The sequence below is a fragment of the Pseudophryne corroboree genome, chromosome 11 (genome assembly GCF_028390025.1).
Source record: "Pseudophryne corroboree isolate aPseCor3 chromosome 11, aPseCor3.hap2, whole genome shotgun sequence".
Lineage (NCBI taxonomy): Eukaryota > Metazoa > Chordata > Amphibia > Anura > Myobatrachidae > Pseudophryne > Pseudophryne corroboree.
Genome location: NC_086454.1, coordinates 206,438,720 through 206,461,329, shown reverse-complemented (window position 1 = coordinate 206,461,329; position 22,610 = coordinate 206,438,720). Strand labels below are relative to the sequence as shown.

The 22,610-nt window shown below is 43.6% G+C and overlaps 1 long non-coding RNA gene across 1 annotated transcript in view; it reads left to right on the top strand.

Moving 5' to 3' along the window:
* The first annotated feature begins 465 nt into the window (after positions 1-465).
* The window catches only part of LOC134969337 (uncharacterized), a 97,606-nt gene continuing 75,461 nt past the window's right edge, over positions 466-22,610 (top strand). Inside the window, exon 1 of the long non-coding RNA XR_010189449.1 lies at positions 466-516. This is a non-coding gene — a long non-coding RNA (uncharacterized LOC134969337). The remainder of the gene's footprint in view (positions 517-22,610) is intronic.

Sequence of the window (22,610 nt, the reverse complement as noted above, 5' to 3'; positions counted from 1 at the left end):
AGTTTAATGAGATTAATCAAATAATTAAGAGTACATAAAAAATTATACAGAGGACCTATCACATATAAATTGATATGCAAAAATATCTTAAAATCCCGAATATTCAGATAGTCCTTAGGACATTAATAAATCTTAGGACCGAAGAGAAATCATATTTAACCTGTAAAATGTTCCATTCAATACGAAAGGCTCGGATATTTATTTTCATCAAATTAACCGAGCAAATCCAGTGCAATATGCAAGTCTGACATAGTATTGACACTGAATTAGTTTACATGTAACTGTATTTCGGTAATAACCAGTACCTGCATAATCCAAGATTCACTGATTAGCTGGCCAGCATATGTAAATGTATCAATCCATATTGCTTGCAATGGATATACTTTATCAGTAATTCCGTTACTATGTATCCTAGTGTCCCGCTGTGGAGTCCGGGTGCTTCCCGGACTGACAGTTTAGATTACCAGTTGGCTCTGGCACTTTGGTCCATGTGAGACACTGAATGGTGTGGTACAGGTATGGATTCATTTTACGGATTCACAGAAGTAATCGTGTGGGTTACCGCTAGGCTGTAGTGTACCTCCGTTGTGGATTAACTGATATCATCCCAATGGTGAAGTCCACAGAAATTCAGCGGAGGTAGCACAAAAGTGTAGTAAACAATGAATCGCCACTTCGGGAAGCCACTTACAGTCCGTAGGAGAGAATATTAATCAGGAGTCCTTTGGTCAAAACTGCACACCTAACTCGTTTCTCGACCAACAACACTGGTCATTTCTTCAGAGGAGAGTGCTGTGTGAAGGAATCCCGTTTGGGCCATATTTAAAAGGCAGAGATTGATTGTTAATGTGCAACCACTGAACTCAATTAGTCTAATAAGACCCTGGGACTTTCCAGACACAAACACATATGGTTGGGATTCAAACGGTTTAAGGGGTCTATTCATGCAGCAGTGAAAAGCCCTGTTTTGCGTTAAACAGGGCTTTTCTCTGTCTACTGCAATTCACAGAGCGGGTTACCGTGGAGAAGTCTCTTACTTCTCCAGCGGTACCCCTGCTCTCTGCCTGAATCGCATCACCATACCTTTGTATGGTGAGTGCGATTCATGAAGGTGCGGAAAGCTCTGCTTTCCGCTTCTCCATGGAGTTCAGGTTCGCCATCTCAGGACGGCGTAACCTGAACTGTAGTGCGGAGACATCAGGGAAGCTCAATGCTTCCCTGATCGCTGTTCTGCACCTCGTACTGGCTCCGCCCCCCGACCTCCCAGCAACCACTGCGGCCTGCCGGGAGGTCAACACCCTGCGCATGCGCAAAGGGACCCGCCGCTGTACCCCGCGCATCGCTGGGAAGGACCGCTGGAGAAGACCTCACCGCAGGAGCCCCAGACATCGCAGCGCATCGTCGGAAGGGTAAGTATACATGAATTGCTACTTATCACAGCTATACATCGCATCGAAGCGATGCGATGTATAGTGATAAGTAGCAATTCTGTTTTCGTTTTCTGTATGAATAGACCCCTTAATAACAGTTAAAATAACATACTGTATAATATAATATAATCCAACTAGCAAGAAAGATGTATTTAATAATAAATAATAATTATATAAAAAAGTATAAAAATAGATGTCTTACTAAATAGTGTTAGCACTTAATACTAAAATAGGTATTTAAGAGACAACATTCCTTAACTGGTGTATATTAAACCTATTGAATATAGATGGGTATAAAATATATACAAATAATAAAATAAAATACTATACATAATCCTTTAAATGAGTCATTAAAAATATCAGAATAATCACAAATGGACGTTGAGGAATAGAAAATTGAAACGGAGTGTTTATAATACCAGGAAGACATGTGGACAATAGACATTAAGAAATTTAAGAAAATGGAATGTGGCATTTATAATACCAGGAAGACATGTAATTTAGAACACAGGTGTCTGCAATAAGAGATCATGATATAAATACCCTTTATTGAACTGAACTGTAGAGATCGTGCTACACGGTGCGCGCGTCCACAACAGTGCCAGGAGGAGAGATATATTTAAACTCATCCTCCCGGCAATGTCAGGGACCGCACCACAACTCACAACTCACTGAGGTGAAGCCTCAGTGATATCAAGTGTCGAACACAAGTTTGACAGGGCATTATCCACTAAACAAAGAGAAGAGAATACTACTACAAACTATATTACATTGTGTATTAAATTCTAAACTGTAAATCTTCCCTAATCTATCCACTAGAAATTGATTTAAATATTTTGGAGGCTATAATAAGTGGTCAATCTCTATGGACTTGGAGTATTGAGCACAAAAGAGCCAACAGAAGAATCAAATATTAAGTTCGACTATGTCATTCAAACCATGTGGAGTGAGGGTATTTAACTGAAAAATCCAAAAGGCTTCACGCTTACAAAGTCTAATAAATCTATCTCCTCCCCTTTGGGTGGATTTAATTTGTTCAATAGCCCTAGCCGTAACCCCTCTAAGATTCCCCTTCTGGCAAGAAGAAACATGACCCGGACAAAGTGTGCGTTTTTAATTGCTTCAGAATTTTATGTTTATGTTCGAGAAAGCGTATATGAAGGGGACGAGTAGTTCTCCCCACATATTGATAATCACATGTACATTGGATCACATATATAACGTAATCTGATCTACAATTAAGAAAGCTTTTTTTTCTTGAATTCTTCTTTAGTGCTATATGAATTGATTGTTGTACATTTGTGATCAGCAATAAGACAGGTGGTGCATCTATCCCTGCTACATTTATTTAAAAAAACTTTCAGTTTGGGTGGTAACCGAAAGGTTTGAGTTCCGTTGGTAACATTGCATGTAGTAGGTTCCCTCTTGAACATACTTGGGGCTAGTTTCTGTTTTAATGATGTAACTTTTCTAAAAAACTACTGGGTTATTTAATGGGAAAGTGGATTCTAATTACCGAGCCGATTGTAAAATGTTAAAGTTTTTAGAAATTATTCTCTTGATTTCTTTTGCCGCCACATTGTATTGTGTTATAAATTTGAGTGATTTGTCCATAGCTGTGTCTTTTTTATGTAATGTTCTATTGGATTGAATGAGTAAAGATCTGGTGCAATCAGAAGTATCTTTTAAGGCTCTGTCAAGTTGTTGGACTGGGTAACCCTGTGTCGAAGTCAAAAATATTACATACACACAACATACAAACTCCAAACAGAGAGGTCTCTGTTCGTGCGCATACACGCAGAGTGCACAGGATATACGGTAGCATACGCATTCACACAGACCAGCCACAAAGATATATACAACACATATTTCATACAACACATAAATGACACATAGACAAAACATGCTTTTAGCAGCGTTTGCACTGCTGCTAAAAGCAGCTAGCGAGCGATCAACTCAGAATGAGGGCCAATATCCGCGATATCACGTACTTAATGATGCGCTGTACATACGCGGTGTGGTCTACCAGCTAAGGATGGAAGCATCTACATGCTGCTGAACCGCATACTTTTTTTGCGTTATCAGTAAGGCGCTGATATGAATCAAGGGACAATAGATTTCTTTGTTGCCTGTGAGTGTGACAAAAACGCACAATATTAATAATGCTACAGAGTACTTTTTATTGTTGCTAAACGAGGTTCAATAAGTCATAATGTGTTTGATTCAGATTGGATTGTTTATCTGTTAAGTCAATTTAAAGAGCATTTAAAGGTTGCTGCATAGTATGGATATAGCTGTGTTAGCATGCTGTATCCTATTCACATACTGCTAACATAGGCCTGAAGTAGCAAAGCTTTGTTCGTGCTGAAAAAGCAGCGTGTGAAAATTTTTGTTACCATGCACTGGGAATTGTCTATTAGGGCGACTTCCGGTGCTTGTATAATTTGTGATTTATTTGTGACAAAGGATAGAGTATTTGTATTCAGGCCGCATGGCGTGGACACCATTTTGTCCAAGCACATGGCCTGGGAGGGGGAGGAACAGTGGCCATTTTTGGTCTAGTGTAAGGTACAGTCTGCATTGGTCTTAAAAGCCACATAACATAAGGTCACTCTATACACCTAGCTAACAGCTGACTTTCCGTTTGTTAAGCAATCTGTTTCCTTTGTCACAAATAATATATATGTACAAAGCCAACAACATTTAAAAGCTACCAATAAATTTAACTAACCCATGCCATAGTTAATTATAGTGTTTCATTTGGGCCTAGTGAGAGTAATAGTGAGAAAAATACTTAGCTTGATGTAAAAAAAAAAATTTATTACACAGAAATGAGAGGGTTTTTTTCTCCAGGATTTGTTTTAGACTTGGCAGATACTGAGGGTGTAAAATTAAACCCTCTGTTTGTTACAAGATAAGCAATTGAAATGTTAATGAACTTATTCAACCACTCTGGAACAGCAAGCATGTGAACATCTGTTGAGGTGCAAATTAGGCTCTGTGGAAAATACAGTCATTCAGAATGTGTGTATAAATACATGTGCTGTGTGGGGGATTCATGAGAGTCAAATGGTGTGTGTGTGTGTGTGTGTGTGTGTGTGTGTGTGTGTGTGTGTGTGTATATATGTATATAATGTCATATTACTATTATTATATGGATATATGTATACTTATATCATTGTAGGTTCTGCTAGATTACTATCCAATCTGAATCATAGCATTTAAATTATTGTCAATAGCCACATTGAATTGAAGTGTAATACCTTTAAGGGGATGTTATCAATCACTGGTAAATGACTTTTTTTTCTGTACAGAAAATCTAAACGTGTGGGTTGTTGAAAAGTAAGTGTGAGTGCATTGAACCCCAGGACAAAAACGGGATCTCATCGAGGAAACTCTGAGTAAGCAGATGCTTAGGGGCGTGGAAGCTAGCGACCTCACATATTGGTATTGAGGCACGTAGTGTGTGTGTTTTAAAAGTAAAACATGTGGAAGAGCGTGATTTTGGTGTTACGCTCCTGCTGTGGAGTGCAGCTTGTGAATTCGACTCCCGTGATCATAGGGCATATAGATAACAAGTATTTATAAGCCATGCGATTGTGTGTATGTGATACGCTGTGCAAGATAACACCATTTGCATCATTTCACGCAATTGCGTGTTAGCATACGCAGATGTGATTTGTGTAAAGAGAAGGAATTTTCGCAGACTCTCAGGAAATATTCCTAGGTGGACATTCATTGGATAGGGTGATCGATAAGTTGTTTCTCACCCAAGAAAATTCCAGTGGATAGAAACCAAAAAGATCAAGCTTTCAACCTCCACTGAAAAAGGTGGGGTATTGATTTATTGCTGTTAATACTTCATACTTTCAGTGCTGAGGAGTCTGGTAGGGTCCTCACTGGGTACGCGGGCAGTCACTACTGGAGTGGATCGTGGTACTTTCCAGCGGAGAAGGAGTTGGTGAAAGAACTCTGAGAACTTTCATCGTTTGCTTGCATTGTCCATTTGGTGTTTGTGTTTAAAAAGTCCACAATGGGGGTGTGTGGCCTGGCTGCTGAGGAGGGTAGCTGTGTATCTCCCCAGCTCCTGCAAGCACTGCTACTAATCAATCTAATATACCCTCCCAACTGATGCCTGACTGTCCCAGGCACCCCTCAGTGGCTTCAGCTACCCTGCTGCTGGTGTCTGGGGGGACCCGCGGAGTCGGGGAGCACTTTTAAGTGCTCCTGCGGATTGCGGCCTTCCCCCAGAGTGAAGCCGGGGCCTGGAGTTGGGAGGCGGCCCGGATCGACCGTTGGAGCCTTGCCGCGGACTGGCCCCTGGGAGTTCCCCTCGGCACACTGCCGCCCTTCTCGGATCCCCTGTGCCCTCCCTGGTGGCTGGAGAATCGGGCCCCGATGTGTGGGTGAGTCCGCTCCGTGCACGGAGCTTCCCGCCAGCCGCCGCGCCCGCCGTCCTCCGTACCCGCTGAGGCCGCTGGACGCGCCTTACCTCCCCTGCCACTCAAGTCCTCTTGGTACCCTGGATCACGGGGAGTTGCGTTGCCGGCCGCCCAGGCTCCACAGGTTGCTGCACAGACCCCTGCTTTTCTCCCGCCCCCCTATGCTGCAGATTCAAGAGGCCTACTGACATCCACCAGACAGGGGCCTATATTATACCCCCGGGCCGTCGAGCGCTTCCGGGGACTAAGGAGGGAATCGCACACCGCTCCCCTGCCCTCTGAAGCTCTACTTATCAAGGGAACAGCTAGGGGTGCGTCTCCTGTCGCTGCCGACTTCTGTGGGAGCCCGGGATTGCTGGGACCGCCTGGGGCTGGTGGAGCTGAGGGGGGCCCGGTGACCATCTTGGAGGAGGCCCTCAGCCGGCGCCGGGACCCGGGGATGCACGGTGGGGCCCGCAGCGGAACACCTAGGAGCTACATCTCCAACGGGGGGTAAGCGAGTTGCTGCCAGAAGACATCAGGGGCACCCCCTCACCACCTTACATGGCGAACCAGCCTCTGCCCTCCCCCGAGCCGGGACATCACTGCTGGTCCCTGACTCTGCACACCGGTCTACCAGGGGGTTGCGGAGTTGCCATTGGCTCCTGACACCACTCGCTGGTTGCTGGACACTCCGTCCGGCTTCGCCATGACCCCGGTGACGCCGGCTCTTGTCCCCGGCGGGACTCTACTCACACCTGACTTGCCTTGACGGCCCCGCTGCCTGGCCTGCTTTAATACCCAGGATTCTTACTCTAACCGCAACGGAGGAGGTACCCTTGACCAGGGGACTCCCTCCTACCTCTGACGCGGAGTCCTCACTGCTGGCATTTCTGCAATACCAGCCCCCAGCACCATGACCACCTGACAGTGAGGAGCGTGGTCCCCCCCTGGGTGTTCCCCCCCCCTTTTTTTTTTTTTTACTTCCTGCCTCCCTTGTCGGATCATATTTCATAGTATAATACCCTACACTGGTCCGGTCCACATGCAGAAATCTTCGTCCAAGACTCCTAAACAAGGGGGTGCTGATATCTCTCAACACTTTACCAGAGGCACCAAGAATACTCAACATAGGGGTCTCCCCTCCCCTCCTCACGATTCTATGGATAACTCCGCCACACCGCCATCTGCTCCGTCCACCCAGGATGATATCTTAGCTCTCTGCTCCCTTATTTCGGACGTTAAGGACTCCCTGGAGTCCAAACTGGACAAGGCGGTGGCCTCCATTAAGACGGACATCTCTTCCCTCGCTTCCAGAGCCTCGAAAATGGAATCTCGTCAGGACCATTTTCAGAAAGCTCTAAACGATACATTGTCTCAGAACTGTCAGAACTTCGCACTAAAAACGAGGATCTTGAGAACCGCGAACACAGATCCAATCTGCGCAGTCGCAACATCCCTGAATCCGTCAGTATGGATAACCTCGAACCCTATCTCCATGACCTCTTCTCCTTCCTGATTCCAGACCTGGGGGCTGTACAGTTTCCTCTGGAGAGGGCTCATCGTGCCCTTCGTCCTAAGCCTAGGGATGGTGAGCCTCCTCGCGATGTGGTCCTCCGCTTTCTCAAGTTTCAGGATAAAGAAAGGGTCCTCAATTCCACCCGTGGAAAGCCTCATGTACTCTACAATTCATCTAAACTACAGTTCTTCCAAGATCTGGCCCCTCTAACCATAGCTAAATGGAGAGAACTCCGTGATCTAACAAAGGCACTACGGGACAGGAACATCCGATACCGATGGGGTTTCCCCTTCAAGCTAATAGTTGACCTTCAGGGAAAGACGGTCATCATCAGAGATCCCCAAGAGGGCAAGGACTTGCTATCGCATATAGAAGCTGGACCCCCCGTTGGAGCAGACCACTCAACTTAAAATTTGATTGTGCGTTAGGATGGATGTTCTCCAATGAGCCCTTTTTCCTATCCGTCAATAACTACATCAGCCCTTGAATAATCTGCACCACTATGCTTGCTTCCCCCCTCAGACGTTTGTATAACTTTTCATTTACTGTTTGTTGTCGGGGGATCACCCCCTGTTATACGATTATACGACTGTAAGGATTTCAATGTTATGTTCACGTACTGCATATGTTCACCCCCCCCCTTTTTTTTTTTTCAACCCTTCCCCCTCCCCCATCCTCCCCATGATGCCTTTTGTTCTTTTTCTGGAACTATCTCGAGGTCACTCTTTGTAGCAGCTCAAACTCACTAAACTCCATATGTTTACAGTAGCCTAGGTGGCCAAATTTCGGTTTCTAGCAATCGCCCCTAGCCTTGCATGCTACTTCCAACTGCGGTTTGATTTTATCGTCCCCCTATGCTGCATTTTGCCTCCCATTGTTAGTTTGTTCCCAGTTCAGGGACTTAATGTTTCTCTTAGATGCTCACAGTAATATTGACAGCACCATGCACTATTAGGTCTTTTCTCTCCTGCTGTCCTAATGTGGCATACTGGAATGTTAACAGATATTGGAAAGTTCCAAAAGCCATTTAATTCTTATCAGTGAGTGGGGGAGTTTTATGGCCCCAAAACCAGTTCTTGCAGACCCTGCCACATCTAGGGGGTTAGGACAGGAAGTGCAGGGGGATTTTAGCAAATGGAACAAAGCTCAGGACAGTTCAGTGTGAGCTGAGGACTGAGGATGGAAGGCACAGGCTAAGTGTCCAGGAGAAACGCAGTCTGGGGACTGTGGAACAAGCATAGTACTCCATAGTCCCTGGCATTATAGAACAGCATGTAGGTGCTGCTAGAAAGAGAAAGATATATCCAGATTTGCAGTGTGAGAGCCACAGTATGCAGAGTACAGTGGAAGGAACCAGGAACAAAGGCATCTTCATGGATACCCAAGAAGCAGGACGGGAGGTGTGAGTCTGCGGGAGAGGACGAGCTGGGTGAGTGGTAGGAACCACGTTTGGCGGAAGGCCCCCTGTAATGTGTCCATGAGAGATCACGTTTAGATAGAGCCCCTAGCGAATGGGGGAGAGCACACTGAAATGAGTCTCAGTTTGCGGAAGCCGCACTACTGATTCCCAGAGACTGCGTTGGTATGTACTGTACTGTAATGCTGCCACATCACTGTAAATGCTGTTATTGCCAGTGAAGCAAATAAACGGAGATGTAACCTGATGTAACCCATATGAATATTGTGCTGGAGAGGAGAATGAGGAGTTAAATGTTATTGTCGTGATAACTCTGACTGAACTGTGAATAAACTACTTGCTTATGTGATGAAACGGCCTGGTGTGCAATGCTTTTTAAAATGACTGATGGATCTGCCGCTGCCCGGCTATCACACTGACGTTTACAAGTTTTATTTGTTTTGGATTGTGGCGTGGTCCACGGGCACAAGGGTCTCACATATTTAGCCAGCTTCTCCGTTGGCTCCCTCCTAGACTCCACAAGCTGCACTGTGGGCCCCCTGTGCCGGTCACCCCGGCAGGTTTTAACAAGTGTGTATCCTTGTAATCCGTAAAGTTTCTGGTATCTCCAGGCGATAAGTACTCAATGTATTTTCTGGTGACGATTGTTCCCCCCCCCCCCCACACACTTTTTTTTTGTTTTGTTTTTTCATCTCTTTCTTTCCCCCTTGTCTCTCTCCCTCTACCCCCCCCCCCCCCCTCACCCAGGGGACACCGTTCCACCTCTTGTCTCCTACACACTAGTGCCCGTTTTGTTTGACGCTTTACCCCTTCTCTTCTCAGGTTGTGCGTATACTCTCTGTTCCCCTCCCTGCATGTGATATTTCTCTACTCATTTAGATCTCCACACCCCCCCATTTTATTTATTCTTTACTCCCTTTTGGCGACACAGAACTTTGGTTCCCTCGCCTTTCTGGACCACTAAGTCCAAACTACAGGAGTACCAATCTCCTTTGTATTGAGTAACCTGCTCTTTCTCTTTTTCTTACCCGTCTCTATTTTGCTCAATCCGAAAAGGGTACTCTGCTCGTTTAACACCCACCTCCGCTCTTCTTTTCCCTTTTTTTTTCTCTGCCTCTCTCCTCTTTTCCTTTCTCTCCCTCTTTTCTAAACTCTCCCTCCTGAGCGAGTCGGCCCCTTTCCTTTGATCCCCCTTTTCAATACCTCATCCATACTCCCCCTGCTCTCAGCATCATGCCCTTCACCATTGCCTCTATGAATGTCCGGGGCCTAAACACGCCCCATAAACGCTCTCATTTGTTCCGTACAATCCGCACCCTACGCGCAGACATAGTTCTACTTCAAGAAGCACATTTCAAGCGAAATGGCCACCCCACCTTATTTTCCAGACGATTCTCCACTGTGTTGTACTCCTCAAGTGAATCTAAGCACAACGGAGTTGCTATCCTGATAAGCAACAAACTCCCCTTCACTCAAAGCTCGGTTCATGTTGACACAGAGGGGAGGTATATCATTCTGGTTGGCCGGCTGGGGCACCTGGAAGTGACTATAGCCAACCTATATGCATCCAACACGGGCCAACAACGATTTTTGAGATCCTTTTTCAAAGCTCTCCAGAAACACAGAGCGGGTTATGTATTCCTGGGAGGGGACTTTAACGCAGTTCTAGACCCTCTACTGGATAAATCCGCTCCCCAGAAGCACCCCTGCACCTGTCATATATCCGATACTTTCTCTAAACTTATTAAAGAAGCATCTCTCTTCGATACTTGGCGTGCTTTTAACCCATCCTCCAAGGACTATACTTTTTTTTCCAGCCCCCATCAGTCTTATTCCAGACTTGACTATCTCTTCTGCAGCCCCCCGGCCTCTAACCACATTTTGTCCTCTTTGATTATCCCCAATGTCTGGTCGGATCACTCCTCCGTCGCGTCCGCATTTGATCTGTTGGATGCCCCAACTTCCCGCCCATCTTGGCGTCTGAACGAGACACTTCTTAAAATTCCCTCCTTCAAATCCAAGATAGCCGGACTGCTCACGGAATACTTTTCTCTTAACAATCCTGAATCAGGATGTTCCCCATTAGTCTGGGAGGCCCACAAAGCTGTCCTCAGAGGCCATGTAATTAGCTATGCATCTCATCGCAATAGGGAACACAAAGCAATACTCAGGAATCTCACTGATCAGGTCCAAAATCTAGACTCTCTTCATAAACATAGTCCCACAGACTCGAACTACAAACAGCTTATGGCTGCTAGGGCAGCTCTCAATGCACTAATCACAGAAAAGATAGATAAATCCCTACGTTGGCTGAACCAGTGATTTTATGAGAAAAGCAACAAGGCTGATGCCCTCTTGGCAAATAGATTAAAAACACGAAAAGCCCTCTCTTCTATAGTCTCACTTAAGAACTCTAACGGTAATACACACTATAATCCCTCAGACATAAATTCTATCTTTAAGGAATACTACACCCGTTTGTATAACTCCCCAGGCAGTCCGTCATCCCTACCTGACTCAAACACGCGTATTTCCGACTTCCTGACCTCATGCTCCCTCCCAGAGTTGGATGCTCCCTCAGCCACTGCATTATGTAAGCCTATATCTGACGAGGAAGTATCGGCTGCTCTTAAACTTTAGAAACCCTCTAAGGCTCCGGGACCAGACGGCCTACCCTTCGCGTACTGTAAAACATTCGAGTGTTCTCTAGTCCCTCACTTGATGTCTACTTTTAATAAAATCCTTAATGGGGAACTCTTTCACAACAAAACTACTAAAGCACTAATCACTGTTATTCCCAAACCTGGTAAAGATCACCAGCAGGTCTCTAATTACCGCCCTATATCCCTTCTCAATACTGACTTGAAACTTTTTGCAAAAATTCTTGCCTTACGCCTGAATCCTCTTCTTCCGTCTCTTATACATCCCGACCAAGTCGGATTTGTCCCTACACGTCAAGCTCTAGATAATACCAGACGCACCATCAACCTGATTCATCATGCTAACTCAGTCAAACTCCCCTCTCTTTTATTGGCATTAGACGCGGAGAAAGCCTTCGATAGGGTTTCGTGGGCCTTTCTCGATCAAACACTCCGCAGCTTTGGTGTCCGCGGGGAATTTCTCCAAGCAATCTCAGCACTCTATCACAACCCCTCCACTTCTGTTCTAACAAACGGAATTCTTTCAGACTCCTTCGCCATCACCAATAGTACGCGACAGGGATGCCCCCTGTCGCCTCTCATCTTCGCTCTGATAATTTAACCTCTCGCTTGCCGCATCCGTCTTAATCCGGACATTACGGGCTTTTCTATCAAAGACTCACACTACAAACTTTCCCTTTTTGCGGATGATGTCCTCCTCACACTCACTAGCCCGTTAATTTCCCTACCCAATCTTTTCAAAGAATTATCTCTCTACGGGGACCTCTCTGGATATAGGGTGAACAACGACAAGTCAGAGGCTCTCCCATTACACATCTCTCTCAACACGCTGAATCTTCTGAAATCCAACTTCCCTTTTGCATGGTGTCATACCTCCATTAAATATTTGGGGGTGCAAATCACCAAATCTTACTATTCTCTCTATGAGGCTAACTTTCCCCCCTTATTTAAGGAAATATCTCAAAACATCTTAGGATGGAAAAAACATTTCATTTCTTGGATCGGTAGGATTAATGCCATTAAGATGAACGTCATCCCCAAGATATTATACCTCTTCCAGACTCTCCCTGTCCCGGTCCCTCTCCGGATTCTATCCTCCCTCGAGACCCAATATGGTAAATTCATATGGAATGATAAGAAGCCGCGATTGCGTAGGGAGACCCTCCAGCAGAGCTCTCCGTGTGGTGGTCTAGGCCTTCCCTCGCTATCAAGATACTACTACGCCACGGCACTCAGTCAACTTGTCGCCTGGCATTCTCCACGGCACACAAGGAGATGGGTGGACTTGGAGAGCGACTTGGCTCAGGTTGATTCGGTTTCTCATCTCCCATGGCTCCCCCGTCCGCACAGACCTAAAACCATTCAGCAGTGCCAACAATATCCCTAACTTTATCGGTGTGGGACTCGCTAAAATCTAAACTTTTACTCCACACAATTCCCTCTCCCCTAACCCCCATCTGGAACAAACCCTCCTTCTCACCGGGCCAATCCCATCAATTTGCTTCCAACTGGACCAGGGCAGGCGTCTCCCGCTTTCATCATCTACTTCATAACAATGTACCGTACTCATTCGCAGACCTTCAAACAAAGCACTCTCTCCCGACTTCATATTTTTACCAATACCTTCAAATTCGAAATTTCGTGATGTCCTTAACTAGGACAACGCCTATCCCTAATGTCCCGACTCTGATGGAGCGCCTATGCATGTATCGTCCCACGGATCGAGGCACTATTTCTAATCTATATCACTCCATTTTGTCTCCAGTTACGCCCCCCCGCACAGCACATGAACTTGCTTGGGAAACTGACTTGGGGACTTCCCTGGATGACGACGTGTGGGAATCTGTCCGACTGAAAATTTCTAAATGTTCTATTAGCGTCTCCATCAAGGAGAACTCCTACAAAGTCTATACGCGATGGTATTTGGTTCCCGAACGCTTACACCAAATATATCCGAACACTTCTAACCTCTGTTGGCATCAATGTGGTCAAGTAGGCTCGTATTTTCACATCTGGTGGAGCTGCCCGAGGATAGCCTCTTTCTGGTTAATGGTCCGTATCCTCATCCAGTCGCTTATTCCGGACTGCCCCCCCCCTGCCCCCTGAGACGCTGCTCCTGTGTGCCCCAGCCTGTCAGCTATCTAAGCCGGAAAACAAACTGGTTATGCATATAGCCTGTGCAGCTAAACTCCAGATTGCTAAATCATGGAAACTCCTCACCCCTCCAACCCGTCCTGAACTCATGAACCGCGTTTGGTTTGTAGCAAAGATGGAATATCTTTCCTCCTTGATGAACAACACAGTGGATAAATTCCACGGCATCTGGACACCTTGGTACACTAAATTTCACGTAGCTCTCCCAGGCCTCTCCTAGCTCACCTTACCCTTTTTCCCCACACTACTTTTCTCCCGTCTCGCTCTCCCCGCGTCCGTGACTTGTTTCTGCTTTTTACACTCTTTATATCTCTTCACTCTCTCCTCTCCTTAATTTTTAATTCCACTCTTGCTTCTTTTTCATTCTGACTCTCTCGGTAATCTCCTACAAGCCCTTCCAAGGATCCCACTGATTGACCCTTTGGAATATTCTACACTGTTTTCTAATTTTGTTCCTAACTCCGGATTGTTTTTGGATTTGTTTAAAATAAAGAATACAACAAATAAAAAAATAAAAATATATAAAATAACAGATAACGTAGGGACAAACTCGTGCACTTAATTCTCTAGTCTATGTATTCTAATTTTCTTGTGCTCTGAGTATGTCAATTACATTCATTTGTCATTGTTTTTCTCCTGTCAATAAGCTTTTGTGATTTAAAAAAAAAAAAGTCCACAATAGGAGCCAAATACACAAGCGAGAAACGTTCGCCAGCCAGGGTTCAGGCTGACGGACAGGGGCCGAAAGGGTCCGCTGGTTACAATATGTGTAGAAAATATGGTCCATACACAGAGGCTTTTTGTGATGGATGTGTAGTGATTGGTGGTTTTGATCCTAAGGTTTTGCAGGTAGTATGTTTAACCAAAGTCATTTAAGACTAGAACAAAAACATAAGAACTGTTTGAACTCGTAGCAACAATAAGTAAAATGAGAAAGCACGTACATGTGGATGTGGAAGCAGTTACAGCCAGTATACAAACTATAGAAAATAATAAAAATATGAAAAATATGAAAGTAACCTATAATATGTACTAATGAATGCCAAAGTTTTATTTAGGAGGAGAAGGTGACCCGACTTTGGTTTCAGCCATTTCTCATGCACTCAGAGGAGTAATATCCAACCGGTAAGAGAGGAGTTATAGCCTGCAGGGGAAGTGGCTGAGACAAGTGCAACTAGTAAGGATGGAGCCATTCAAGTACGTATATAGTAAGAAAGATCACAGGTAAATACTAATTCGGCCAATGGGAGTAACGAGAGAAGTGCAACACTAAACTTTTGACAAAACCTGCTGAAGTTACGATTGGGCCTCTATGATGCTAAACCTTTTTCTTTTCCCCTAGCAGCAGTGGCCCCTGACTAACTTAATCGACAGAGATTTTGTTATGTAAATTGAAATGTGAAATGTGAAATACATATATTGTACCCCCGCTCAGGAAGTACAAGGTATGTTAGATACTCCTCAAAGACTAATGTTGCATTCCACTGTTCTAAATTCTTGTCCATCACAGGTAGAGGAAATTATCTCACAGATACCGGGTTCCCTATGAACTAAGGATGGACAGGACACTGGATTGTTGGCTGGGGTAGTCCCAGTAGTGACACAGCAAGCACAAGATTTAAGGGTGGTAGACCAAGTAGTTAATCAATTCCCCGTAGTGCCCAATCCAGTTGTCATTTTAATAAAATCCTCTCCACCTCTACCAACTTTACTGTCACCAACCTCTATTCTGTTTTCTTCACAATTTCCTCTTCATCTTTGCGTTCACAAAGGGGGTACAATACATGGACCCGATTCTCCCAAGGTTTCAAGCCCTACATGACTGTTTACAGTCCTTTCAGCCTGAGAATGGGTCGGTGCTGATACAATATGTTGATGACTTGTTGTTGTGCACTGATTCATTTGAGTCGTCCCTGGCAGATACTAAACAGTTTCTGTTTCATCTCTTCCAGACAGGACACCAGGTCTCAAGGGATAAACTGCAGTTGTGTGGGACAAGGGTCAAATACTTAGGACGTAGTACTGGTACATGATTTGACAGTTCATACACCACATGCCATATTGGTCCTTCAAAGTTCTGCCTGAACCCGGTATGTCTCATTAGCACAAAAGGGAGCTGTCACTGATGACACCAGTATAATACTGCATGTGCCTTGTCATGCACAAAGGGTGAAGGATGAGAATACTGGTGAAGGAAAATTTTGTATGGACACTGATATGCATGATGGTGTGATATATCTGAATCAGACCTTTACTACAAGACCAGACATGAGTGACAGCCCGTTGGTGAACGCAGACCTGATATTTTTTTTTTTCCCTCTAGAGATGTTTTTACTCTACATTGCAAACACTCAACAATAATTAAATTAAGATGCAAATTTGTGTTTCCTACAGGAAAAGGAGGTCTGGAAGGTGAAGGGGTATGGTCAGGAGTCCTCAGGACTCTGGAGAGATGGACAAGGTAAGCCAGTGGCCCCCAGGACGTATCTCCCAGGCCTAGTTGAGGCGGCACATGGTCTGACTCACCTAGGGTAAGGTATGTGCAAATTGGAAAGAGCTTACTGGCATGCACCAGGGTTCTCTTCTCAGGCAAGCAGGAAAGCAATGACCTGTCTTACTTGCATGAGGAAGAACATTTGGTAAGGTAGCACTGACAGAGCCATCCCATACTCTTCCTGCAGACGGACCTTTTCAGGTAATATAAATCGACTTCGTACAATTAACACCCTGTAGGAATTTGAAATATGTATTGGTATGCACTGATGTTTTCTCAAACTGGGTAGAGGCATTTCCTGCTGCTACAAATACTGCTGTGTTTACAGCAAAGAAAATTGTGCAGAAATTTGTGTGTAGATATGGTATCCTTAGGAGTAGGAGCAAAATGATAGCTTGAAACTGGACTGTTGTGGACATAGACACTGCCACTAGTGTTATGTAGCATTGAAACTACTCCCAGATCCCCACTTAACGAATCACCCTCTTTGAAATTTTTGTTTTGTTTTTTGGTTTTTTTGGAAGACAACCACATGTCATGATCGATCCGCACCGAGATCAGAAATACACCAATGAGGTGACAGTACAGTACCATATCAAGATGAGCCAGCATTTGAGAACTTAACAAAAGAACTTGAAACTGTTGATTCCTGATATGCCAACTACTAACTGTCTTGATTGTGAACCAAAAGACTTATTCTTATGCTCAGGTTGCCTAATAGACAGGTGGGAAGGACCGTACCAAGTTTTGTTGACAGCACGATTCCAGTGAAAGTAGCCAAGAGAGAGACTTGGGTCCATGATTCCCATCACAGGAAAGTCGGTAGTCAGGAAGGAACTCGTAAAGGGAGTGAAATCGCAGAAATATCACTCGAGGATCTGTTCTGTGAAGACTGAGAGGCGGCACTGTTGAACACTACCTGAGCATACTAAAGGATTACAAAAAGAACAGTCGTAGTAATGGATTTGCTATAAGCAAGATTTGTTTTGTTCTATTTTTTTTCCCCCATTGACAAACATTTTTTTTCAGGACATTCTATTTTTGTGAGGTTTCATGAGGAGTCAAGTGCGGGACTGGAACTGGTTGTGGAGAAAGGAGTGATGTCTTTATAGGATCCCAGTATCAGCCTGTCACTTTGTTTAAAGCCAGAGAAAATAAAAGATCTAGAAGTTATGGAGTTCGGAAGTAACGTGATAGGCTATTGTCTGAGGAATACTGTATTTTGTAGTTATTGGGACCCTATAATTGAAGATGAGTGCATCCAGAGATGTCAGTCTAGCAATAAGGCAGCATTTGACAGACATCCCTTGAGTGATTACCACTAACTAGTGGGTAAAGTCTTAAACCAAACGAAATGTTGGATGTGCTCACAAGTACCTCTAAGACAAAATAATGCAGGACTAGTGCCACATTCTTTAGAGTTAGCTGACGTACTTGAATTACACGGAGGGGGGACCGGTGGACAAGGAATATAATATAACTAGACCCCCTAGTCTTAAGATCCACCAGTACCATAGATAAATCCCTGGTATGTTTAAATTTCACCATTTTCAGGAAATCAGGAAATTGGGCGGTAATCAGGAACAATCAGACAATGGCCTATTCACACATAGCAGATAAAGAGGTAATTATGAGTGGCTCTCCCCGAACTCCGATGGTTCATGGTATCTAGGAAGGGCACTACCTGAAATAATAACCCTTGTTCAATGATGAAACAAACCTAGCATACGATCCAGGAATGGAAACAATGTTCAGGGAGTGATAGGAATATATACCATAAAAATTTTGTCTCTTTCACGATTTGTTTGTGTTTTCTCCCTCTACCCAGCAAAACCTCTACCGAATCCGAACATCAGTGTGCAAAGACGTAGGTATATGTATGTATGTAACGTTCGTTCAGATCAGACATCATAGGCTATAGCACTGTCCCAGCATACTCTATAGGTTGAATGTCATCCCCCACCCAACCAGTGGTCCCATGACCGCTAAGCGCATATAGAGGATGTCCCGTCCTCCTCCCTGTCTTCCCCAACTATAGTGCACATATATTGGAAAGCTGCTCAATCAGATTGTGATGTCACTCAGGTGCTAAAAGGGAGGGGTAATACTGTGTAAGAAAAAACAATTTGTGTTCCCTAATGCACACTGAGTGAAAAATAATACTACATAATAATCAGATATTACGAAGATCTTAGTTGCGTATGTCTGCAGATATAGGGTTAAGCCCCCAGGCCGATCGGCAAGGCGTCTCTGTCACTGGGGGTCCCTAATACTAGGTATGCAGGACCCCATCACGTCGGCACAGGTCGGCTACACCAGGTCAGCACACAGGTGAAAGTTAATAAGGGTTAATAAGAATCACATAAGTGCTATGTGAGTGAAGTGTGATTAAAATAATACAAAAATATATACAAAGTGATAGGGAAAATCATAAGTGTTAATAAAGTGTTGGGTGTGCCGACCTGAAGCCGCCCAGCCATACCGACATAGGGGCCACTGCACCCCACCCCCACCCCATAAATAATAACATATATGTCTGGGTCTGAATGCCCAGTGTAAGGCCACATGATAATGGCTCCTACAGCATCTGAGAGCCAGCTTACCTGGACACACCCCTAACTTCTCCAATGGCACTCTGGAGTCAGCAATCCCTCCTAATGATGACCCATCCATGCCTCTCTAACTACAATGCACATATATTGGAAAGCTGCTCAATCAGATTGTGATGTCACTAAAAGGGAGGGGTAATTCTGTGTAAGAAAAAACTATTTGTGTTCCCTAATACACATTTTCACTCAGTGTGCATTTGGGAACACACATTGTTTTTTCTTCCCCAACTATAGTCAATGTCTGATTTGTGAAATTAATACATACGTGTGTCTAGGTCACCAATTATTGTTTGAAATATGTTTTGTAATTATGTTTAGTGTGACAGTTATGACAGTTATTGTTTTACTGTCAAAGGGTGGACTGTCGAAGTCAAAAATATTACATACACACAACATACAAACTCCAAACAGAGAGTTCTCTGTTCGTGCGCATACACGCAGCGTGCACAGGATATACGGTAGCATACGCATTCACACAGACAAGCCACAAAGATATATTCAACACATATTTCATACAACACATAAATTACACATAGACAAAACATGACAAGCACCAGACATTATAATGCATTTATATAATAGAGTGTAACATCAGATATATATGTATTATTGGAAGGGAACAAGTTAATCATATCCTGCTTAGTGTCAAAATGGTCAGGAGAATGTGTGGATTAATTTGATAGCTATGGGTAAATTGTAGCACATTGCAGCAATTAGTTATGATTAAATGTATGAAATCCAAAGTCACTCTTATTAGAACAAAGAAAGCATTTGTGCAGAAAACTAGTGGCTAACCCCTATAACTGCATCTTGAAACTGGACGTTGCTTGCATATGAACTGACCAATAACACATCATGAATGAGAGACCTCCCACCCCTGGACCAATAGCAGAAGACTCAGCCTCAGACATGTACCTCCCCCAATACACAGTATATAGGTATTTCCCCTCACCCAAAAAGCTCTGTTGGTGCAGATTCTAAAATGGAGACGACTGTTCACTGAGCATGGGGTGACGTATGTATATTGGCTGTAACTGATTCTTATGTAACTGCAACTGCTTCTTTTATAACTGTAACTCTGTAACCATATGTATGCATGTTATACTTAATGATATACTGTACAAATGTTATTTTGTATGCATACCATTTTAATATCAAATATATATATATATATGAAAAAGGAGGGGATGAGGGTGAGTAGCGACCTCAGTGTCCGTAAAACCCTGTGAAGAAATCTCATCAGACGAAACGCGTTGGGTGACCTGTACCTACCTCACTCTAAGGTAAGGATACTTTTAATTTGCTCTTTTATTTGGTGTTTTTAGATCAGTTGTGTGTTTTATTGTCCCAATTTTTATGTATCGCCTTTATGTTTGAATTTTATGTCAATAAATAGCTTTTTAATATTTTTAAACATACTGGCAATTTTATACCTTTTACGGACACCGAGGTCGCTACTCACCCTCATCCCCTCCTTTTTCATACATATATCTTTAGGGTTTTACCACCCCTATATTCTTTGAGGGTAACAGCAGATGCCCCGTTAGCAGCATAGCGGAGTGTCATAGTGACTAGCCTTTTTAAACAACATATCTATCTTATCGCACATGTGGCGCAATACTAATCCATACATCTACATATATATATATATATATATATATATATCTCTATCTCTGAGTGTTAGAACTCAGTATACCATGTGTAGGACTGCTTGCTTTCTCTTAAGGGACATAGGGCTGCGACGTTCAGCTCACTTTTATCGTATATGGTAATCAGGTGCGCCTTGTGTCCGCAGTATATATTAACGCTGGCATTTGAAATGTTTATTTAAAGTAATTGGAAATTCACACCTGCCTAGGAAAAGAGGCATATTTTGTTTGTGCTTGTTCCATGAAAGCTTCATCCGAGGAACAGTTCCTGCGCAACCGCAGAAACTGTCCCTTGGGAATGTTATTCTTCCATGGGTTGTAATGACTACTCCTGTAATGCAAGTAGTTACCACAGTCCACCTCCTTTGTATATATTGAAGATTAAAGATTCCATCCTATGTTCATTTATAGTGACAGTAATGTCCAAAAAGTTAATTGTTCTGATATCATGATTATGAGTGAATTTAAGACCTAAGTAATTAGAATTCAGATGTTTAATAAATTTGTGGATTGATGCAATATCCCCTTCATAAATAAAAAATAAATCAACAATATATTTCCCATAGAAGACCAGGTCCGCGCCATGGATCATCCTTAAAATATAATTTTCTTCAAACCAACCCAGAAACAAGTTGGCGAAGCTCGACGCGAACCTGGTCCCCATGGCAGTGCCATGAATTTGTAAATAATACTGTGAGTCAAAAGAAAAATAATTATGCTCTAAAATAAATCTAATTGAAGACAAAATAAAATGCCTAAGGTTATCGGATATCTTTGTATCCTGAGATAGATACTGATTAACAGCAATTAAACCCCATTTGTGTAAAATATTAGTATATAATGACTCTACATCGCATGTAAGAAGTGTGTACATATCTTGACAAATTATATCATTTATTTTTTGTAAAAAGTGAGTGGTATCTGTAATATGTGATGGTAATGACATAACATATTTTTGTAAGTGAAAATCTATAAATAATGAGAGATTAACAGTTAAGGAACCTACACATGAGATAATCGGTAGCCCAGGGGGGGAAATAAGTGATTTATGGACCTTTGGAAGATGATAATAAACTGGCGTAATGGGATGTGTGGTGAAAAGAAATTTCAAAACTTTCTTTGTAATAACCTGTTGTCTAATGCCAGGTGTAATAGTGTTTTTAATTCACCCTGAAACAATTTTATTGGGTCCGATGACAGTTTTCTATAAAATGTCTCGTTGTTCAACTGCCTACTGGCTTCTAGTAGGTAATCTTCCTGGTCTTGAATCACCAGGCTACCCCCCTTATGAGCCTGTTTAATCATGATTTTTTTTTTATCATTGACTACATTTTTTTAGAGGTCTCCTTTCTACTTTAGATAAATTGTCTTTAAAATAGTTTTTCTCTTGTTTGTCACAAAGAGCTTTGAAATATCTCATAGTGGTTGCATAAAATCCTTCTACAAAAGGACCTCTATATTGCATTGGATAGAATTCAGAAGGTATCTTAAAATAGGATTGTGATAACCTACCGGTAAATCCTTTTCTCCTAGTCCGTAGAGGATGCTGGGGACGACATCACGACCATGGGGTATAGACGGGATCCGCAGGACACACGGGCACTCTAAAGACTTTTCATTGGGTGTGAACTGGCTCCTCCCTCTATGCCCCTCCTCCAGACCTCAGTTGTAGGAACTGTGCCCAGGGAAACTGACATTTCGAGGAAAGGAATTACTTAACTAGTGGCATTCAACATAACACATGCCAACAGGCATGAACTAATTGCAGCAACACGCTGAAACCAAGATAACACAACTGTGTAACTGTAATAACTAAACTGCAGGTAAAGTACGCACTGGGACGGGCGCCCAGCATCCTCTATGGACTAGGAGAAAAGGATTTACCGGTAGGTTATCAAAATCCTATTTTCTCATATGTCCTAGAGGATGCTGGGGACGACATCAAGACCATGGGGTCTATACCAAAGCTCCAGTACGGGCGGGAGAGTGCAGATGACCCTGCAGCATCGATTGACCAAACTTTAGGTCCTCATCGGCCAAGATGTCAAACTTGTAGAACTTAGCAAATGTGTTTGACCCTGACCAAGTAGCTGCTCGGCAAAGTTGTAATGCCGAGACCCCCCGGGCAGCCGCCCAGGATGAGCCCACCTTCCTAGTGGAGTGGGCCTTTACTGACATCAGTAATGGCAATCCTGCCATAGTAAAAGCTTGCTGAATCGTATTTCTAATCCAACGTGCAATAATCTGCTTGGAAGCA